Source organism: Schistocerca nitens, chromosome 7, assembly GCF_023898315.1.
Source record: "Schistocerca nitens isolate TAMUIC-IGC-003100 chromosome 7, iqSchNite1.1, whole genome shotgun sequence".
In the NCBI taxonomy this organism is placed as follows: Eukaryota; Metazoa; Arthropoda; class Insecta; order Orthoptera; family Acrididae; genus Schistocerca; species Schistocerca nitens.
Window position 1 is genome coordinate 630,239,200 of NC_064620.1, and position 24,247 is coordinate 630,263,446.

Here is a 24,247-nt window from a genome sequence, read left to right on the forward strand (position 1 = left end):
TACTCCGCGAGCCACCATACGGTGTGTGGCGGAGGGTACTTATTGTACCACTATCTGATCCCCCCTTCCCTGTTCCATTCACGAATTGTGCGTGGGAAGAACGACTGCTTGTAAGTCTCCGTATTTGCTCTAATTTCTCGGATCTTTTCGTTGTGATCATTATGCGAGATATATGTGGGCGGTAGTAATATGTTGCCCATCTCTTCCCAGAATGTGCTCTCTCGTAATTTCGATAATAAACCTCTCCGTATTGCGTAACGCCTTTCTTGAAGTGTCCGCCACTGGAGCTTGTTCAGCATCTCCGTAACGCTCTCGCGCTGACTAAATGTCCCCATGACGAATCACGCTGCTTTTCGCTGGATCATGTCTATCTCTTCTATTAATCCAACCTGATAAGGGTCCCATACTGATGAGTAATACTCAAGAATCGGACGAACAAGCGTTTTGTAAGCTACTTCTTTCGTCGATGAGTCACATTTTCTTAGAATTCTTCCTATGAATCTCAACCTGGCGCCTGCTTTTCCCACTATTTGTTTTATGTGATCATTCCACTTCAGATCGCTCCGGATAGTAACTCCTAAGTATTTTACGGTCGTTACCGCTTCCAATGATTTACCACCTTTGGCATAATCGTACTGGAATGGATTTCTGCCCCTATGTATGCGCATTATATTACATTTATCTACCGTTAGGGAAAGCTGCCAGCTGTCGCACCATTCACTAATCCTCTGCAGGTCTTCCTGGAGTATGTACGAGTCTTCTGATGTTGCTACTTTCTTGTAGACAACCGTGTCATCTGCAAATAGCCTCACGGAGCTACCGATGTTGTCAACTAAGTCATTTATGTATATTGTAAACAATAAAGGTCCTATCACGCTTCCTTGCGGTACTCCCGAAATTACCTCTACATCTGCAGATTTTGAACCGTTAAGAATGACATGTTGTGTTCTTTCTTCTAGGAAATCCTGAATCCAATCACAAACCTGGTCCGGTATTCCGTAAGCTCGTATTTTTTTCACTAAACGTAAGTGCGGAACCGTATCAAATGCCTTCCTGAAGTCCAGGAATACGGCATCAATCTGCTCGCCAGTGTCTACGGCACTGTGAATTTCTTGGACAAATAGGGCGAGCTGAGTTTCACATGATCTCTGTTTGCGGAATCCATGTTGGTTATGATGAAGGAGATTTGTATTACCTAAGAACGTCATAATACGAGAACATAAAACATGTTCCATTATTCTACAACAGATTGACGTAAGCGAAATAGGCCTATAATTATTCGCATCTGATTTATGACCCTTCTTGAAAATGGGAACGACCTGCGCTTTCTTCTAGTCGCTAGGTACTTTACGTTCTTCCAGAGATCTACGATAAATTGCTGATAGAAAGGGGGCAAGTTCTTTAGCATAATCACTGTAGAATCTTACGGGTATCTCGTCTGGTCCGGATGCTTTTCCGCTACTAAGTGATAGCAGTTGTTTTTCAATTCCGATATCGTTTATTTCAATATTTTCCATTTTGGCGTCCGTGCGACGGCTGAAGTCAGGGACCGTGTTACGATTTTCCGCAGTGAAACAGTTTCGGAACACTGAATTCAGTATTTCTGCCTTTCTTCGGTCGTCCTCTGTTTCGGTGCCATCGTGGTCAACGAGTGACTGAATAGGGGATTTAGATCCGCTTACCGATTTTACATATGACCAAAAATAATTAAGCTTTAAACCAAAATAAGAAATAACCTTTGTCACATAAAAAAACCAATAACGACCTAACAGTAACAAAACACCAGCAAGATTCATTCTACCAGAAACAATAGCCTCTTCATGAGTCTTAGGAAGTTAAAGGTGAACCAAAAATATTGGTATCTTAACTAAAAAAGCCAAAATTATAAAAACATAAAAGATAAGAACCAAAATCAAACAACAAAGGAAATATAGAGAGTATTAGAAAAAAAATTGTGGCAATTGTCCTGCCCTTACGTAGTCCAAACAGGGCGAGCTATTTCGATAAGATTCAGGGATCACTTACTCGTTAAAAAAGGCAAATGTTCACAATTCAACTTTTGCTGACCATTTGTTACTCAGAGGACGTAATCCTAAAGATGTTAAAGATGTCCAGGTTTTTTACTCAGAGGAAAAACAGACTATAGGCTTCACATCGTAGAAGAGCTAGAGATTTTTAAACACCTATATCTGAAGGACGGTCTCATTCTTAACAAACAGGTGCAATTATCCTACAAACACTCTTTTCAAGGTATAGAGCCGCTAATTAAAAATGGTCTGAATGGCGGTACTCTCCTCAATGTATACTCTTAAACATCGTTTATCTTTCTGTTATTAGAACTGTATTCCTTTTGTAAATTAAGACCGATGCAAAATGTTATAACTTTCGTGCACTGGTTCTTGGTTATCCCACGAAATTTTTATACTGATGAAATTCTTCTGCTGTCGGCACCATGGTCAATTGGACTACAATTTTACGCAGCTGAGGTGGCTACACATATATTCTGTAATTAAAACTCGTTAACATTAAACAAAACGAACAACAAAGGCAGTCTAGCAACCAAACTGTAAACAAATCAAATAAACACCTACTTGGAAACAGAAAGCAAAGCAGAAAGCAATCTAGCGTAAAAAATATATAAAAACAAAGAATGTTCAATCTAGCAAAAGAAAAATATAAAATATTAAGTAAAATCAAAACCACAAAAATATACAAATTAGAATGATATGAAATAAAGTAAATCTTTAGCAGTAATTATTAAAGAACGAATCCAAAAACTTAATAAAATCAAAGAAAAATGACAACACCAAAATAATACGTCATTATATTCAAACTAACAATGAATAAACACAGATTATACAAATAAAGCTTGACAGAAACATTAAAACATGCACGAGCCATCATAAATTATTTACTAAAAAATGAGGAATCAAAAATGGTCATAAATAAATATTTTAACATAAAGATAAGGCAAAAGAATTAAAGAAATCATTGCCATGAGGTCGAATTATTGAAACTAAAATACACTCCTGGAAATCGAAATAAGAACACCGTGAATTCATTGTCCCAGGAAGGGGAAACTTTATTGACACATTCCTGGGGTCAGATACATCACATGATCACACTGACAGAACCACAGGCACATAGACACAGGCAACAGAGCATGCACAATGTCGGCACTAGTACAGTGTATATCCACCTTTCGCAGCAATGCAGACTGCTATTCTCCCATGGAGACGATCGTAGAGATGCTGGATGTAGTCCTGTGGAACGGCTTGCCATGCCATTTCCACCTGGCGCCTCAGTTGGACCAGCGGTCGTGCTGGACGTGCAGACCGCGTGAGACGACGCTTCATCCAGTCCCAAACATGCTCAATGGGGGACAGATCCGGAGATCTTGCTGGCCAGGGTAGTTGACTTACACCTTCTAGAGCACGTTGGGTGGCACGGGATACATGCGGACGTGCATTGTCCTGTTGGAACAGCAAGTTCCCTTGCCAGTCTAGGAATGGTAGAACGATGGGTTCGATGACGGTTTGGATGTACCGTGCACTATTCAGTGTCCCCTCAACGATCACCAGTGGTGTACGGCCAGTGTAGGAGATGGCTCCCCACACCATGATGCCGGGTGTTGGCCCTGTGTGCCTCGGTCGTATGCAGTCCTGATTGTGGCGCTCACCTGCACGGCGCCAAACACGCATACGACCATCATTGGCACCATTCAGAAGCGATTCTCATCGCTGAAGACGACACGTCTCCATTCGTCCCTCCATTCACGCCTGTCGCGACACCACTGGAGGCGTGCTGCACGATGTTGGGGCGTGAGCGGAAGACGGCCTAACGGTGTGCGGGACCGTAGCACAGCTTCATGGAGACGGTTGCGAATGGTCCTCGCCGAGACCCCAGGAGCAACAGTGTCCCTAATTTGCTGGGAAGAGGCGGTGCAGTCCCCTACGGCACTGCGTAGGATCCTACGGTCTTGGCGTGCATCCGTGCGTCGCTGCGGTCCGGTCCCAGGTCGACGGGCACGTGCACCTTCCGCCGACCACTGGCGACAACATCGATGTACTGTGGAGACCTCACGCCCCACGTGTCGAGCAATTCGGTGGTACGTCCACCCAGCCTCCCGCATGCCCACTATACGCTCAAAGTCCGTCAACTGCACATACGGTTCACGTCCACGCTGTCGCGGCATGCTACCAGTGTTAAAGACTGCGATGGAGCTCCGTATCCCACGGCAAACTGGCTGACACTGACGGCGGCGGTGCACGAATGCTGCGCAGCTAGCGCCATTCGACGGCCAACACCGCGGTTCCTGGTGTGTCCGCTGTGCCGTGCGTGTGATCATTGCTTGTACAGCCCTCTCGCAGTGTCCGGAGCAAGTATGGTGGGTCTGACACACCGGTGTCAATGTGTTCTTTTCTCCATTTCCAGGAGTGTAGAAAGGCCCAAAGTCACTTCGCAAACAGAAAATACCAAAAAGATAATGGGAAAATGGGAAATCAAATTCAAAAAGAAGAATATTTAATATAAACAAAGAAAGAACAATATATTCAACTCTCAACAAAAGAAACCAATGAAGAAGTAATAATATGGAATGTAAACAATACTTTTAATTGTTTAAAGTAACACAAATTTTTTTTAAACAGGAAGTTATTCGAGCCCCCACTTTTAAAACATTAGGGGTGGGAAAATTTCCCATCCTCTGGCTCACAAACACGTTTTAATACACTAATCCCACAAATGATTAAAATAACTATTACATTTCTATCACATGTACTAAATGTTAGCTTGATTGAACTGAGACACCAAATATCAATAATAGTTTTTATTATTTTACAAATCTTCCTTATTGGTTTAATAACAGGAACAATAATATAAAGTTACTGATTACCATGTATTTTATTTTTAACACTTCTTTGTAGTATATTACTTATGTTCATTTTACTTTATATTTATTTTACTTTCACAAAATGTACCTTCATTGTATTTACATTAATTAGTACAGAGGTAATAATATTTATAGATTTGTTTAAAAACGCTGGGACTGTAAATATCAATAACACAAATAATTATCGATAAATAACAATATCTTTAGAAAAACTGTATAATAATCCAACATATATTATTAGAATAATAGTAATTGATGTATTTCTAGAATTATTATCAGAAGTTAAAATCACTGATATTAATCAATGACCTATTAGTAAATTAAGATAATTATACTAATGAATAAACCCTTACAATTAAAACATACTTCAAATAAATGTATTAAGAACTCTTTAATTGATCTACATGCACCATGAAATATATTATTTTTATGAAATTTTGGGTTTCTATTATGGTTATGTTTAGTAATTCAAATTGTAAATGGAATATTTCGAGCTATACACTATACCACAAATATTGAAATAGCATTTAGTAGTGTAGTTCATAACTGTCAAGATGTCAACAGTCCTTGAATTATTCGAAAGTCCATGCATATGGAGCATCTATATTTTTAGTTGCATTTACTTACATGTAGGTCAAGGAATTTATTAAGGATCTTATATGTACATATATACCTGAAGAATTGGGACAGTAACTTTATGTTTAGTTATAGCAATGGCATTTATACAATATATTTACCTTGAAGTAAAATATCATTCTGAGGTACAACAGTACTTACTAATATATTAAAAGCAATTCCGTATTTTGGAACAGATTTAGTTCAGTGAGAATGAGGATATGCTGTACTACCATTAATATTTTCCTATAGCCATGATTCATTTACTTTTTCTTCACCATACTGGGGCTAATAATCCTTTAGGATTAAATGGGAATATTGAAAAAATTCCATTCCATACATATCTTACATTCAGGAATTCCATTACATTTGTTATAATAACATCACTATTAATTATATTATTCCTAATTAATCCTTACCTTCTAGGATATCCAGAGAATTGTGCATGCTAATCGTTTAATAACAGCAGTTTGCATTCAACCAGGATGATGCTTCTTATTTGCTTATGCAGTGTTTCAATCAATTCCTACAAAATCAGGAGGTGTTATTGCATTATTTCTATGAATTAGAATCATAAATATTTTACCATTTTACAATAAAACAGCAGTTTGTGTTATTGAGTTCTACCCTATTTACAAAATCTGTTTGAATCTTAGTAGTTATTGTATGTATAGCGACATTAATAACGAAGCAGCCAGTTGAAGAAACTTACATTATAACAGGACGAAACATAACATACATATACTTTACCTACTTCATAATTAATGTTCATGTACCAAATGCATGATATAAGCTAATTAAGGAATAAAATTTAAAAAATCAGCTTAGGAGAAGCATATGTTTGGAAAACATAAAACTAGAAGCTTAACTCTATTGACTTTTCTTACAATATTTCACTAAATAAATGAGATGAATAAAACATTCAAACCATTAAAGAAAATTAAAAAAATTAAAGATAAAGGTAAAAAATTCTTTCAAGCTAAATATATCAACTATCAGAATGAAACTCTGGTAAAGTACCCCAGACACAAATAAATCCAAAAGATATAATAGCACCCTTAATAAAATATATAAAAGAGTAAAAATGACCTTCTAATAAAATTCAAGCCAAGGATTTACTTATAAAAATAATTCTGATATCTTCTGCTAAAGAAAAAAAAACAAAAGGAAACCGCCTACTCCATATTCAATACTAAACCCAGAAACTAATTTAGACTCCCCTTCAACAAAATAAAAAGGGATTCGGTTAATTTCAGCCAAGCAAGAAGCAAGAGAAGCCAGGGCTAAAGGAAAAGAAATAATAAATCAATGATACACTTGATGATTCATAACATCAAAAATATTAAAACTACCAATTAAAGTAATAAGACAATAAACTCAACTAATCTAACCAGATATGAAATGGTTTGGCAATAGAACATAAAGCACCTAACAAAGAATAATATAAATCTGATGATCAACCAGCAATTATTATAGTATAAACACCTTATCTGGTATAATACAAAAAATAAAAACTTGCAACAAAAGGAACATATACAAGTTAAATAAGGGAAAATCAAATCCTACCTTATCTGGACCCTTTTGAATTTGAAAATACCCTAAAACCTTACGTTCCAACTAAGTCTAAAGAGCTAGACTAATTGTACACTTAACTAAAATAAGAAAAATTTAAAAGAAACATAAATAAATCATAAAGTATCAATACTATTTGTCGAAAAAATCTGCATAACTGAATTCTAAATTCAACACATCAATCTGTAAAAATAGTAATCAATTACTATCAGTCAATAATATAAAATGTATTTTATCCACATGGCCCTTTCATACTAATGTGGATAAATAGTATTAGAATAGAAATCAACCTGATTCTTGCCTATCCAAACTTACATCTTTTAAGAATTGAAAGCTCTAACAGACCTAATTACTGGGCTCCTGCACCCATAATTTTTCTTAATCAACAACTGAGGTCACAATTTGCTTTGTCAATATGAGCTCCCAAAAACAATTACACTGTTGTCCCTAAGATCTTATGATCACAACTTATGGATCATGATAAAAAACATAAATCAATGATTTAGTAATGAGGAGTTTATTTGTTTTTCATGTCACACCAAGAAATCATTCAGTATAGAAAGACCAACGAAAAGCTATGTTAAAGTAAAATGTTAAGCTCTGCAGAGTCTTTTCATCCTAACAATAAATTTAAGTCTTTTTGACTTAAAAGCTAAATTCAGAAATTTACCAAGCGACAAGCATCAAGCCATTCATTTCAACCACTAATTAATTAACTTATGATTACGTTATCTTTGCATGGTCAGAACACAGTGGTTCTTTAAAAATTTACTCATTGAGCAGGGCAGACCTCAAAATATTATCAAGAGGACACGCTTTTCATAAACAGGCACAAATCAATTTTGCCTATTTCCTTATAACAAGTTAAGAATAACAAATACTAAATACAATAAAAACACAAATTATAAAAAAGATTGTTAACTTAAATCGGTTAACATTTGTGTTTTAGGAAATTAAGTACAAACATGTTAACTTTCCTTTAATTATGACACATTAACTATACATTGATTGTAAATGATACTAAAATGAGATAAGGAAAACAAATGCAAAAATTCTGATAAACCCTGATATAAAAGATACGACAAATTAAATCTACTTTCACAAAAATAATTTATTATATCTAAAATCACTTACATTACCAGTAAGCTACAAGATAAAAATATCAATTCTATAAAATGTACTAAGAAAACATAACACAATAAAATAATTTCTATTAAATATATAAACAAACAAAAAATCAATGTAAAACATCCAACACTCAAGATATTCTGATTTGCGCAGGAAAACTTTCAGGGTAAATGAGGTACTTTACTAATACGTTATGTCTTGAACCTCTTCCGAGATACATTTTCCAGTATATTGACTGTGTTATGACTAATCAAAATTAAAGCTATTTAAAAAAAAACCTAATAGAATGATCAATAGAGAGAGCGATGGGTGATGTGTACATACCTCACAGCCAATATCAGTTAACTAACTTCAATTAATATCAAATCCACATTCATTAACAGTAATGCACCATCAACATCATTATAAACAAAGATCTCTTGTAATTACACCTCCTCTTAAGAATAAGCTGCACCTTGAACTGAAATTTTTATAATTATAAATCAAGAGAACTCAAATAAATTACGTAGTCAATTGTGTAGTATTAATCACATAGTAGGTTCTTCTGACTGGAATGAGATACTGCCAAATTCTTTGAGTTTAAAGACTTTTAACTAATAGTAGCCTGGTCAGTATAATTAACATTTAAAATAATAGGGTATGTAGTTTATTATTGAAGTTTCACAGGTTCATAAAAAGAACCACAAAGAAATGTTTAACATTTCACCTTAAAAAATTTATATTTTAACCCCAATAATAAAAATAACTGTTTTAGCCTACAACATTCACATGTATCAATCATATAACTGCGGTTGCTGGCATGAATTATGCTGATACTAAATTCGTTTCTCCAAGACCACTTGATAATTACATCACATTACTGCAAAAAGGACATTTAATCTTAACAAAACTTGCATATAATATGAAGAAAATGTGAATATGTAAGCAACAAGAAAACTTTTGGGAAACATTAATAAAGTGCACTCAAGCAAACCTATTAAACCCTTAACAAAAGGTAAAAACATTTCAAAAAAATAAAATAAAACCAGTCAAATAGAAATAAAAAAAGCAGTCTGGTCCATTGTGACCACAACTACTTCTCTATTATATATAAATAACGATAAATATTGAACTTGCATTCCAATGAATGTATATTATATTATTGTTTTTTCATTTAGTCTATTTTTTCTATAATAATAATGAAAGATCAAATAATCTAACAGATTCAACAGAATATATTATATACTTTTTGTAGAAAAATTTAAACATTACTAATCTATATTAGGTAACTTATTAAATTATATTATTATAATTGCAAATATTAATTATATTAATATACTGTTTTATATGATATTAAATATTTATATATATTGTATCCTATCACTATTTTTAATAGAGTTCTCTGAATATAATTAAATACTTTATTAAATAATAATTTATTATAAACTAAAATCATAAGAAGCTCTAATTCTAGATAAATATATAACTTAAAATAATCAGTTTATACTAATAAAGTAAAATGTATAGGTATATATATTTAATTATCTGTAATATATTAAAATAAATTATTTAAATTAAATAGATATTAGAAACAAAATATCATGCATAAGTCATGTAAAATTAATTAAAACAAAAAAATTAAAGATACAGATTCAAAAAAACTTTAAGTTTACATATTACTAAAGGTATATTTAATATAAATTATATTATGCTTTCCAGTTTACCTTGTAAATGTGTGTGAGTGAGTGGATGCAAGAGAGTATTTTAAACTTCCCTCCACTATGTCAAGAATCATAGGACTACTGGCGTTATATTAACAACTTCGCATGATAGATGGGAAATGCACGATCAGATAGATTTAGTCAGTGACATGAGTGGACATAAATTATGTGGTTACCAATCCGCCTCTGCTCGAATGAGAACTGACACCACCAGAGAACTCAGGTGGACATCTTGAACAAGAGTGCCTTTCAGTATTCTTCCATTTGATTCTACAAGCATTGGACACTTGAGTAAGTCATTATCTGGTATTTGGACAAATATATCAGTTTTGCTCAGTTTAACTTGTGACTGATCGATTTCATTCATTTCAGTAGGGGTGGATAGGCGAATGTATCAGGATCCCCCTTTTATTTACACTTTTACATAATTTCATATGCTTGTATGTAAAGGTCGAATAGAGGAAGACTGTACATTTAGGAGCCCATCAGCATAATAGTTACAGATTGTAGTAGCTTTGTTGGAAAAGTACCAGAGCTCCAAGCTCTAATAGGAAGCACTGATGTTCAAATCATTATAGGCACATTGTGAAGTCTCTTTCCAGGTATACTCTTACACTTTTATACCTCTTATGGATGGTCTTCCACATCAAGAACTGATATACTGGATATGTTCGTATCCTGCACACGGACAACTATTCGTTTAAACGGTACTGAGCATGTACAACATTCTAGTTGTCATTTGTACTTAAGCAACCATACCAGAATATTTCATCCAACATGTTTACAGTTTGGTGAGTGAAACCCAGTTTAGATAGGAGCAGTCATTTACTCATTGTAATTTGAATTAATATATATTCATGTACATCTATATCATACTCCACAAGCCACGTAATGTTGTACAGTGGAGGGTTCTTTTGGTACTAGTATTTGATCCCCCAGTTTGCGTGCCTCAGTGATACAGATTACCATATCTTAGGTGCAACCACAACGGAGGGGTATCTATTGTGAGGCCAGACAAACGTGTGGTTCCTGAGGAGAAGCAGAAGCTTTTTTAGTAGTTACAGTGGCAACAGTCTGGATGATTGAATCTGGCCTCGTAACATCAAACAAAAAGGCCTTCCTGTGCTGGTACTGTGATCGGCTGAAAGCAAGGGGAAACTCCAGCCATAATTTTTCCCAAGGGCATGCAGCTTTACTGTATGGCTAAATGACGATGGCGTCCTTTTGGGTAAAATAGTCCAACATTCAGATCTCCAAGCGGGGACTACTCAGGAGGACGTCGTTGTCAGAAGAAACAAAACATGGGTTTTACGGATCGGAGCATGGAATGTCAGATCCCTTAATAGGTCACATAGGTTAGAAAATTTAAAAATGAAAATAGATACGTAGATTAAAGTTAAATATAGTGGGAATTAGTGAAGATCGGTGACAGGAGGAACAAGACTTCTGGTCATGTGAATACAGGGTTATAAATAGAAAATCAAATTGGGGTAATGCAGGAGTAGGTTTAATAATGAATAAAAATATAGGAGCATGGGTAAGCTACTACAAACAGCATAGTGGATGCATTATTGTAGCCAAGATAGACATAAAGCCCACGCCTACCACAATAGTACAAGTTTATATGCCAACTAGCTCCACAGAGGATTTAGAGACTGAAGAAATGTGTGGTGTGATAAAAGACATTATTCAGATAGTTAAGGTAGACGAAAATTTAATGCTAAAGGGGAATTGGAATTCGATTGTAGGAAAAGGAAGAGAAGGAAAAGTAGTAGGTGAATATGGACTGGGGGAAAGGAATGAAAGAGGAACCCACCTGGTAGAATTTTGCACAGAGCATAGTTTAATCATAGCTAACACTCGATTTAAGAACCATGAGAGAAGGTTCAATACGTGGAAGACAGAGATTCACGAACTAGGTGTTAAATTGTAAGACATTTACAAGGGCAGATGTGGTCTCTGACCTCAATTTATTGGTTTTGAACTGTAGATTAAAACTGAAGAAACTGCAAAATGGTATGAATTTAAGGAGATGGAACCTGGATAAACTGAAAGAACCAGAGGTTGCAGAGGGTTTTAGAGAGAGCATTAGGGAACGATTGACAAGAACAGGGGAAACAAATACAGTAGAATAGGAATGGGTAGCTTTGAGACATGAAATAGTGAAAGCAGCAGAGGATCAAGTAGGTAAAAAGATGAAGGCTAGTAGAAGTCCTTGAGTAACAAAAGAGATATTGAATTTAATTGATGAAGGAGGAAACATAAAACTGCAGTAAATGTAGCAGGCGAAAAGGAATAGAAACGCCTAAAAAATGAGATTGAAGAGAAGTGTAAACTGGCTAACCAGGGACAAAAATGGTTCAAATGGCTCTGAGCACTATGGGACTCAACTGCTGAGGTCATTAGTCCCCTAGAACTTAGAACTAGTTAAACCTAACTAACCTAAGGACATCACAACCATCCATGCCCGAGGCAGGATTCGAACCTGCGACCGTAGTGGTCTTGCGGTTCCAGACTGCAGCGCCTTTAACCGCACGGCCACTTCGGCCGGCTAACCAGGGACAGCTAGAGGACAAATGTAAGGATGTAAAAGCATATATCACTAGGAGTAAGATAGATGCCACCTACAGGAAAATTAAGAAGACCTCTGGAGAAAAGAGAACCACCTCTATGAATATCAAGAGCTGAGAATGGAAAACCAGTTCGAAGCAAAGAAGGGAAAGCAGAAAGATGGAAGGAGTATATAGAGGGTCGATGCATGGGTGATGTACTTGAGGGCAATATTATGGAAATGGAAAACGACGTAGATGAAGATGAAATGGGAGATATGATACTCCATGAAGAATTTGACAGAGCAGTCAGAGAACTAAGTCAAAATAAGGCCCCGGGAGTAGACAACATTTCGTTAGAACTACTGATACCATTGGTATGCCAGCCATGACAAAACTCTTCCATCTGGTGAAAAAGATGTATGAGACAGGCGAAATACCTTCAGACTTCAAGAAGAATGTAATAATTCCAATCCCAAACAAAGCAGGTGTCGACAGGGGTGAAACTTAACGATCTATCAGTTTAATAAGTCATCGTTGCAAAACACTAACACAAATTCTTTACAAACGAATGGAAAAATTGGTAGAAGCTGACCTCAGGAAAAATCAGTTTGGATTCTATAGAAATGTTGGAACACTTGAGGCAATACTGACTCTAGGACTTATCTTAGAAAATAGATTAAAGAAAGGTAAACCTACGTTTCTAGCATTTGTAGGCTTAGAAAAAGCTTTTGACAATGTTGACTGGAATACTGTCATTGAAATTCTGAAAGTGGCTGGTGTAAAGTACAGGGAGCGAAGGGCTATTTACAGTTTGTACAGAAACGAGATGGCAGTTGTAGTCGACTGGCATGAAAGTGATGCAGTGATTGAGAAGGGAGTGAGACAGGGTTGTAGCCTATCCCCAGTGTTATTCAATCTGTATATTGAGCAAGAAGTAATGGAAACAAAAGAAAAAATTGGAATAGGGATTAAAATCCATGGAGAAGAAATAAAAACTTTGAGGTTTGCCGACAACATTGTAATTCTGTCAGACAGCAAAAGACCTAGAAGAGCAGTTGAGCGGAATGGACAGTGTCTTCAAAGGAGGATATAAGATGAACTTCAACAAAAATAAAACGAGGATAATGGAATGTAGTCGAATTAAATCAGGTGATGCTGAGGGAATTAGATTAGGAAATGAGATACTTAAAGTAGTAAATGAGTTTTGCTGTTTGAGGAGCAAAATAACTGATGATGGTCGAAGTATAGAGGATACAAAATGTAGACTGGCTATGGCAAGCAAAGCATTTCTGGAGAAGAGAAATTTGTTAACATTGATTATAGATTTAAGTGTCAGGAAGTCTTTTCTGAAGTATTTGTTTGGAGTGTAGCCATGTATGGAAGTGAAACATGGATGACAAACAGTGTAGGGTGATAAATAGTTTAGAGAAGAAGAGAAAAGAAGCTCTTCCAAAATGTGGTGCTATGGAAGGATGCTGAAGATTAGATGGGTAGATCACATGACTAATGAGGGGGTACTGAATAGATTTTGGGAGAAGAGGACTTGGTGGCACAACCTGACTAAAAGAAGGGATCTGTTGGTAGGACACATTCTGAGGCATCAAGGGACCACCAATTTAGTATTGGAGGGAAGTGCCGAGGGTAAAACTCGTAGAGGGAGACCAAGAGATGAATACACTAAGCAGATTCAGAAGGACGTAGGTTGAAGTAGTTTTTCGTAAATGAAGAGGCTTGTGTAGGGTAGAGTAGCGTGGAGAGCTGCATCAAAACCAGTCTCTGGACTGAAGACCATAAAAATAACACTGTTTCCTGCAGTTTGCCATCAATAGTGTAGTTGTGGAATAGCTTATTTGTTTTCTTATATATGTGCTCTGTGTTACATTTATTCGCGTTCATGGTCAACTGTGAGTCCTCTGCAGGTCATTCTGCAAATCTGTAATGTCTGCTAGCGTTGCTACGGTATTATGGACAACTGCAATACTAGTTCAAATTAGCGAGGTTTTCTGCACCAACGTCAAGCACTGATGCTCCTGCATCATGTGTAATACTCTGTGTTGATGCATAACACTCGTAGAAATCTAAAGCAATGCATTCCTCGTCTTCTTCTTCTTCTTCTTCTGAAGTGTTCGGATGGGCGAGCATTACAATCCATTGCTAAAATTTCCATAAAATTTGTACATATAAGGGTGGCACTGAAATGTTTACCAGCCACGTGCTGGATGACTGAGCTACCATTATCAAATTTCTCAATGTAGATTCCTGAAAGTGAGTGCACCATGTGCTGTTCTCATCGTTGTATATTTTGACTTTTTCTGGGTAGCCCCCAACATATATTTCATGACAATGTAGAATCTAAATCTATATCTTATACTCCGCAAACTTCTGTGAAGTGCACTGCAGAGGATATGTCCCATTGTATCAGTTAATAGGGTTTCTTCTGTTCCATTCATGTATGGAGTGCAGGAAGAAAGATTGATTGAATGCTCCTGTGCATGCTGTAATTATTCTGATCTTGTTCTCACAATCCCTATGTGAGCAATACGTAGGAAGTTGCAGTATAATCCTAGAGTTAACATTTAAGAGGCAGTTCTTGAAACTTTGTTAGTAGACTTTCTCTGGATAGTACACGTGTATCTAAAGAGTCTGTAACTTCAGTTCCTTCATTATCTCTGTAACACTCTCCCGTGGATCAGACAGACCTGTGATAATTGGTGCTGCCTTCTCTGTATGATTTCAATACGCCCTGTTAGTCCTATTAGGTACAGGCTTCACACAATTGAGGAATATTCTGGGATGGCTCACACAAGTGATTTGTAAGCAATCTGCTTTGTAGACTGACTACACTTCGGCAGTATTCTATCAATAAACCGAAGTCTACCACCTGTTTTATCCACAACTGAGCCTTTGTGATCACTCCATTTCATATCCTTACTAATGTTACACTTAGGTATTTGTATGACAAGACCGGTTGCATCAGTGACGCATTGATATTGTCGTCATAGGAGACCACGTTTTTCCGTTTTGTGAAGTGCACAATTGTACACATTTGAACATTTAAAGGAAGCTGTCAGTCTTTGCACCCCTTTCACATCTTATCAAGATCTGTCTGAATATTTATGCAGCCACTTTCACACAATACTTCATTATAGATAACTGCGTCATCTGCAAAATGTCTGAAGTTACTGTTATAAGATATCCGGATTTCACAGACCTTACACGAGCTTGATCCGTAACTACAGTACGATACAGTATGAGATCCTCAGAAAATAATTTTTATATTATATCAACAAGAGGCAACTGCAGTTAATCTTACATAGTAAGAACTAAAAAAAAAAAACAATACCTATCAATATATGGACAGGGGCATGAATAAACAAATTAAAGTGAAACACATTTTGGAGACAAACCGAGCAGGTGGTTAATGGCATCAGAAAACCCCATTTAACAAGAGGACGGCGAGCTTCAGTGCAGAAAGGTATGAGGCCAGAACAATACATTATACCTTTTAACGTAAATACAGCCGGGACTGAGGGTAAGTGGCTGCATAGCATTAAAAGGACTAGGCGATGACCCAGCAAGAAAAATAAAATTCACCTCCAGTGAGACGGTGATTGGCTGAAGCCATACTGGGCGACACAGACATGGCACGGTGGGGAGATCTCCGTTACATAAAAGCATTTTGAGAATAAAATGGCTAGATCTCTCTTTCTCGTCTCACAGTGGACCGCACAGGTGTGTGGAAATAAGCGAGGGTGTTGAGAGCTTTGCTTTCTGCAAAGTGAGTATGATAGGCTTCACACGTCGTGGCGACAGATAGCCAAGAGGTAGATAATTACACCTACGGGAATTTTCGCAGGCAAAGAAATTGTGCATGTCACTCCAACCCTCAGAGAGGGTGCACAGTCATTATTTCACCTAGGGAAAGATTAACATCCTACGGAATGCAGGAAAGTTGAGACTGAGTGAATTCAGTCAAGGCCAGAGTAGGGAATTAGCATTTCAGATCCAGCACAGAGACAATACCGTTGCAGGTGACACTTGATAAAGTACCATCGTGCATTAGGCCACAGTAAATGTTGAGTCTAGATTTTGCTCACTCCGACTTGTGTACGCTTTGACCATTGAATTTCAAAAGCTTGGATACTAACCTACCCTCACATTGAGTACATGAGAGTTTTTTCATTGGTACAAAAAGTAAATTTATTCTCCACCAACTCAGTGCATTGATCAGCTACGACAATGTAGATTTAAATGAGCTGACGAAGATATTAATCATTCTTTCCTGTGATAAAAAATTGTTATGTGTAGAGCTAATGATTTTAATAATCATCAATTCATTATGTCCAAGAGTTAAATATTTTGTTATTGAGTGTCAAAATGAATTGAACATGATTGTTGTGTATCACTTGACCCCTGAAAGTACAGTTAATAAATTATATGTAGAATAAAAAAGGGAATAGCTGTGTTGTCTTTCTAGAATAGAATCCAAAGTTTCACCTTTATTACTTCATGCATTCTAGTTACGTGACAGCAGCATTTATAATGATTATTGTTGTGATCCACACCTGATATTAGCTGCCTTACAGGGCCAAGTTCAGATTTATTTAAAACGTCTGTTTAACAGCCTGGGCTTGAGAAGACAGTCCAGATGTGTTGTCCATTTACGCACTACGTGGTAAGCTAAGTTTGCACACATTAGTACACTCACTGTGCAGATACAGAAGCGCACATGATGACACTATTAATATTGTCTTCAAGGTCATTATATATAACATAAATGGCAAGGATCCCAACACACTTCCCTGGGGCACATTTCCCGCATCCTCCCTAACAGCAAAATCATCAATCCATTCACAGATTTCACTACTATACGATATGACCGTACTTCATACAATAATCATAGGCGTGGTACTTAGTGAAATGCTTTTTGGAAAACAGGAAATATTGCGTCTAAATCACTACCTTTACACGTTTTTCATTATGTCATGTGATAAAAGTGCGAGTTGTGTTTCACATGATCGATGTTTATGGAATCCATGCTGATTGGTATGGAGGAAGTCATTATGTTCAAGATACCTCATTATGTTTGATCTCAGAATATGTTCGAAGATCCAACAACAAATCGATGTCAAGTACGAGATGCGACAATAAAGTAATGAGACTGATGTGAAAAAAATTTTGCTTACTATTTTAGTCAAGTTTAGTGTTGTCTCCTTCAAAGTAGTTCCCATCTTATTGGAAACACTTTTTCCATCGCTTCTGCCATTGATGGTTACATTTCTGGAACTCATCTTATGTAATATCCTCCAAGACCCTCGTCACATCTTTTTGGACATCTTGTGTTGTTTGAAAATGGTGTCCCTTGACCGCCGTTTTCACTCTTGGAAATAGAAAAAAGTTGCACAGAGCGATATCTGATGAATAAGGTGGCTGTCGTAGTGCTGAAATTTGTTTTGAGGTTAAAATTTCTGTACTGACCGAGCAGTATGGGATGGCATATTATCGTGATGCAGAATCCAATTATCAGCAATGTTGGCGCGGACACAAAGAACTCTTTTACGAAGTCTTTCTAAAATTTCTTTGTAGTAATATTGGTTAACTGTTTGTCCAGGAGGCTCCCACTCTTTACGAAAAATTCCCTTGCAATCAAAGAAGCACACAAGCATGCATTTCGCTTTTGACTTTGACGTGTGAGCTTTTTTTGGTCTGGGTGATCCCTCTGAGCACCATTGCGAACTTTGGAGTTTTGTCTCTGGATCTCATGGAAAAAAACAACTTTCATCACCTGTGATAACACAGCTCAACAATTCTGGATTGATTTCCGTTTGCTCTAACAGATTGGCTGCCACATGTTTCCATGTTTCTCTCTGTTGTTGTGTGAGATTATTGGGGACCATTTTTGCATAAATCTTTCTCATACCAAGATCTTCAGTTATTATTAAACTAACCGTTTCTCGGTTGCTGTTCAGTTCTTCTGGAATCATTTTCACAGATAATCTTTGATCAGATTGTACGAGTTCACGCACCCTGGCCAAGTTGACATCCACCCATGACGTTGATGGTCGTCCATTGCGGTCTTCATCTTCAACATTCGTTCTGCTTTCACTAAATATTTTATGCCAACGAAAAACTTGAGCTCTTGACATACCTCCTCTCCAAAAGCATTCTGAAGCTTGCCATAAGTTGTCATTGCATTTTCACTGAATTTAATGCAGAAAGAAATGCCATACCGTTGCGCAATATTACGCGGTTCCATTTCTGTGACGAGACACTCAAACACATGTTAACTGGTTACAGCACAACTCACGACTGAGCAGTTGCATCGATGTGCCGCTTGGACTAGGAGCAGCTTATAGACCAAGGTCAAACATATTGTGCCTATGCAAGCCTGCAGGGTTGCCATATCTTGCAAAGAAAATCAGTCTCATTAATTTATTGTCACACCTTATATACTGGACTGTAGTTCTGCGGATCACTTCTACTACCAATCTTGTCAACAGGTCTGATCTGTGCTTTTTTCCGAAAACTGCGAACAGTTTTTTTTTGAATGATCTACGATAGATTATAGTTAGAAGAGGGACTAACTCAGCCGCAAATTCATTATTGAATCTGACAGGGTTTCCATTGGGCCTTGTCACTTTCTTCAGTTTTAACGATTTCAGTTGTTTCTCAACATCAATGATATTAATACTTATTTCATTCAATTTTTCAGAGATACGAGGATTACATTGGTCCATTTCTCGTGGGTTTTCTTTTGTAAAGCTACATTTCAAAACTGAGTTAAACATTTCAGCTTTTCATTTGCTATCTTCAGTTTCAGTTCTTGTCTCATTCTCTAGGCACTGAACACTGCCACTAATAGTCTTTACATATGAACAGAATTTCTTTGGGTTTTATCAAAGACAAGTTGACGATATTTTGCTAAGGTAGTCACTGAAGGCTTAATGCATTGCTCTTGTGACAGCCAAATGCGTTTCATTCAGCATCCCTCTATCTATAGTCCTATGCTTTGTTTTATACCTGCCGTGCAGTTTGAGGCGCCATGTCATGGATTACACGGCCCCTCCCGCTGGAGATTTGATCCTCCTTCGGGCATGTGTGTGTGTGTGTGTGTGTGTGTGTGTGTGTGTGTGTGTGTGTGTGTTGTTCTTAGCATAAGTTTGTTTAATTATTGTGTAAGTCTATGGACCGGTGTCCTGAGCAGTTTGGTCCCTTAGGAATTCACACACATTTTGTTTTACACCTATTACACAGTACTCGCTGTTTCTATTTAAGTTTCTTTTCAGTGACTGTAACTATGGAGCGTCCCTTTAATTATTAACTGTTCTACTGGGGACATATCTATCCAGTGCATGGTCAACTATTATTTTAAACTTGTGGCAGAGTTCTTCTACATGCTCCATCCCACACAAAAAGTTTCAAGCTCCTCATTGAGACGGGACGCTACCGATTTTTTATCTAGTTTGCTGAACATATACATCTTTATGCCTGTTTTAGTAGCCTTTCGTACTTTGGTAATCATTCTAGTAATAACTGCGTCATGATCAGTGATACCAGTTTTGATGTGGACATCCTCAAAAAAGTCAAGTGTATTTGTTGCAATTAGATCCAATATATTTCCATCATGATTGGGGTTTCAAATTATCTGTTCTAGGTAGTTTTCACAAGAGGCATTTAGTATCTTATCATGGCCACCACTAACAAAACTATAATTATCCCAGTTGATCGTTGGATGATTACATTCTCCACCACTGGTTACAGTATGGTTGGGAAACTTACATGTAGGTGCACTGAGGTTTTCTCTGAAGTTTGCAGTTACATCAGGAGATGAGTCTGATGAGCAATAAAACGATACAGTTATCATTCTATGGCCACCCTTGATACTGAGTCTTGCCCAAACAATCTCATATGCAGCTTCAGTTTCTATGTCGGTGGATCTGAGTTTCTTGTCTGTTGCAACAAATACTCCACCTCCCTATCTCATTAGCCTATCCTTTCGATATACACTTAAATTTTCCCCAAAAATGTCACTTCTGTCAATTTTAGGTTTCAACCAGATTTCTGTACCTCGTATTATGCGAGCTAAAATGCTGCAGATCTTTGAATACTGGTCATTGGATTTATTTGGGTTAAATTCTGACATAACTGACACAGTTGATGGTATGACAACTCTACTATCATGTCACTAAATCATGGATTTTCAAAACTCGCCATTTCACTGAACTCCCAACATGCGGACATGCCTACAGCATTATATTTACTGTCACTAGCACTCGACTCATGAGTTGTAACGAATATGAGCATATTCGTTCTGAATGCACTGTGCACTGCTTGCAATTAAGCTATATCTGAGGACATTGGATATAGTGAAAACTCAGAGGCTGGAAACAATTCTCTGTGTCCTACTCTGATGGATCAGTCACTTCATCAAAGAGCGTGTCTGCATGCTGACTTAGAGATGCAAGTGATGGATATAGTGGAAACTTGAAGGCTGGAAACAGTTCTGCATGTTTGAGTTCCACTCCAGCGTTTTGAGACCTGCAACATGGATCATGTCTGTGTGGTAACTTGACTTTTGCTGCTGCTCAGATGTGTCAGGCACTGCATAATCTGCGTCTGAGAGCAGTTACGCTGAGAGAAAAATAATAGAAAACCACGAAAAGCCACAGGCATGTACATACATAATGAATAATAAAAACCAACACAGAAGAAGATGAAGCGATTAGTGATTAAAATCAACTGTTCGTTTCTTTCTGGAGGTGGCAGATCTGTGTTGCTGCTTCATGATGCTCAGCCTTTCACTGAAGGAGACAGGAGACGAGTATCGAGTCTACTTGTTGGCCATTAAGCCCGGAATCATATAATGAGTGGTGGGGTAGGTGACTCCAGCACCAAAGAAGTAAGAACAACTATTTTGGATTAGTAACGTTGTAGGCTGCACACGTATTCACAGGTTCACTGTCTTTTATTGACATCTTGGCTTCCAACATTGTCAATGAAATTCTGTATCACCATCTTGCATTGTGATATCATACATCTGCCACCTCTGATAACTTAGCACAGCTATCTTACTTCCACTGGGGCATCATAGAAAAATCCATTGAGATGCAATAGTGTTGGAGCCAAGAGGTCTTTGGTAACACACTGTACAATTGTGAAAGCAGTGACGTTGCACCTATTGATAGTCACATATCAGAATGATTGGTATGTGAATGACACAGAACTTGTACTGACTGGTCTTGTTGTATTTGTGGTCCACCCTAAGGCTATCGGTGAACTCTACTGCTTGTAGGAATTCAATGACTTTTTCTGTAGCATAGTGGTGCATTGGGTAATTTGTTACAATTTGATTGTAACATGCGACATTTTGCTACAATTTTACCGTAAAAGTAGTGTTATGTAGTCTCTACAGTGCAGTGCATGAATTGTTCAGTTTCTCACTATATACCTAATTAATGTAAAATATTCCAAATTCGAATTTTGTCCAAAATATTTCAGGGTAGCTTTTTAAAATAAGACTCCCTGTGACCTAGAATAGCTCTAAATTCGACGGTTATTGTAAATATTTCACTAAAGCTGAACATATTTCAGTGTTCTAGCAGGTTTGCAGAATTTTTCCAAGTACGCAGGCACCGTCGTCTCACAGCACATTTAATAACACTCGCTGTTATAATCAGCAAAAGATCTCCTGCATAAGCACCCCTGTTGAGTGAATCATACTAGCATTCATCAGAAAACGACTTATAAACCCTATGGGAGTGTGTGAGTTCATAAACAGAAGTCCCACTACTCCATAACAGATTATGATCATGGAAACTGTTCACATATTGTTCACACCTCCAGAGTCCTCAACTTCCACCTTTTAGAAATCATATGTAAATGTTATGTTGTGTCGATTCCCTAAGGTCTCGACACAATGAGTGGCTAGGTGCACGCGAAACTAACGCAGACGGGCGTAAATTCTGAAACAGGAGACTGGATGAAAACTATAAAGAAAAGAAGAGAGATTTTAATATACTTAACTTTAATGTAGTCTTGTTCTTGTTGAAATACATCTCTTGCATAGTAGTAAGCAATTAGCAATGATACACATGGCGCCTTGCTAGGTAGTAGCGATGGACTAGCTGAAGGCTATTTAATCTGTCTCTCGGCAAATGAGAGAATGACTTGATACGTCAGGTCGCAAGCTATGTCGTCCGTACAACTGGGGCGAGGTCAAGTCCGTGTCTTGTGACCTGCCATGTGGTGGCGCTAGGATTGCGATTACCCAGTGGCGACACGCGGGTCCGACATGTACTACAGGACCGCGGCCGATTTAAGTTACCACCTAGCAAGTGTGGTGTCTAGCAGTGACACCACATTCCTCCCCCGCAAATCGGCGAACGGTCGTGAGATAAGGCTTCCGCCCGCCGTGGGGAGGACCCCATGTTGACGTATGCGATGAGGTGGGGAGCCTAACAACAGGCGAGGCTGTGCCACCCGCACCCGGCCATTCGGTCCGAGGGGAGCTAGGAAACGCCTGCAAACCTAGTCCAGGGTGCACGTCAACATGAGGTGTATGCGCACGTAATGAGACAGAAGGGTCGACCTCCATGTGGTCGGAGCACCCGACGGGCGAAGACGACATCTGGTCCGGAGCGGGCAAGAAGTCCATGGCGGAGGACGGCTGGTCACGGGAAGCAAGCGGCGGCGCGTGACCCAGGGAGGCGCGAGGCGGCTGCAGCGAAGCGTCCGCTGCTGGCGGCGCCGGCGGCGGCTGCGGCGGCGCGACGCCATGAGGCAAAATGGAAGGCAGCGTCGGTAACACCTGGGGATGAGGCGAGCCAGGAGATGGGTCCCCAGGGCGCCGACCTGACGGCTCCGTCGCTGAAAGCAGACGGGGAGCGGCAGAACCCAGGCGACGACAGAGGCGCAGCTGATTGAGATGCCGACGCACCTCACCAGAGGCCCCCAAAACCAAATACTTCGCGCGGCCGAGGCAGCGAAGAATGCGCCCTGCGAGCCAACGCCGTGAACCGCGATAGTTGCGATAATAGACAACGTCGCCAGGAGCAAAAGCAGGAGACTGCCGCTGCACAGGAACCTGATGTGGCGGATGCAGCAAAGACATCAGAGTCCGATGAGGACGACCATGGAGCAATTCAGCCGGCGAGCGACCATCGCGAGGCTGAGAGCGATATGAAGACAAAAAGAGCAACAAAGCGTCCTCCCGAGAATGCGATTCTTTCAATTGCAACATCTGTGACTTGAAAGTCCGGACCAATCGTTCAGCGGCACCGTTTGACTGAGGCGAAAACGGCGCGGATGTCAGATGTTGAATACCATTGGCCTTGCAGAACGACTGAAATTCTGCGGACATGAATTGTGGGCCATTGTCGGAAACAATAGTCTGCGGAAGACCTTCAATGCAAAAGATAGCAGACAAGGCTTGGATGGTGGCAGAAGACGTCGTGGAAGACATCCGGACAACAAAAGGAAAATTACTGAAAGCATCGACCACAACCAACCATCGAGCATTCCAGAATGGACCAGCAAAATCTATGTGCAAGCGTTGCCAAGGGGAAGTGGCTTTCGGCCATGCAAAGAATTTTCGCGGCGGTGCGGATTGTTGTTCGGCACACGCCACGCAAGAGGAGCACATATTCGTAATCGCAGCATCGATGCCGAACCAAGTACAGTGCTGTCGAGCAAGTTGTTTCGTTCGCACTATACCCCAATGTCCTTGGTGAAGAAGCATTAAGACAGAGGACTGTAACGAACGGGGGACCACGACTCGGGATTGATCATTA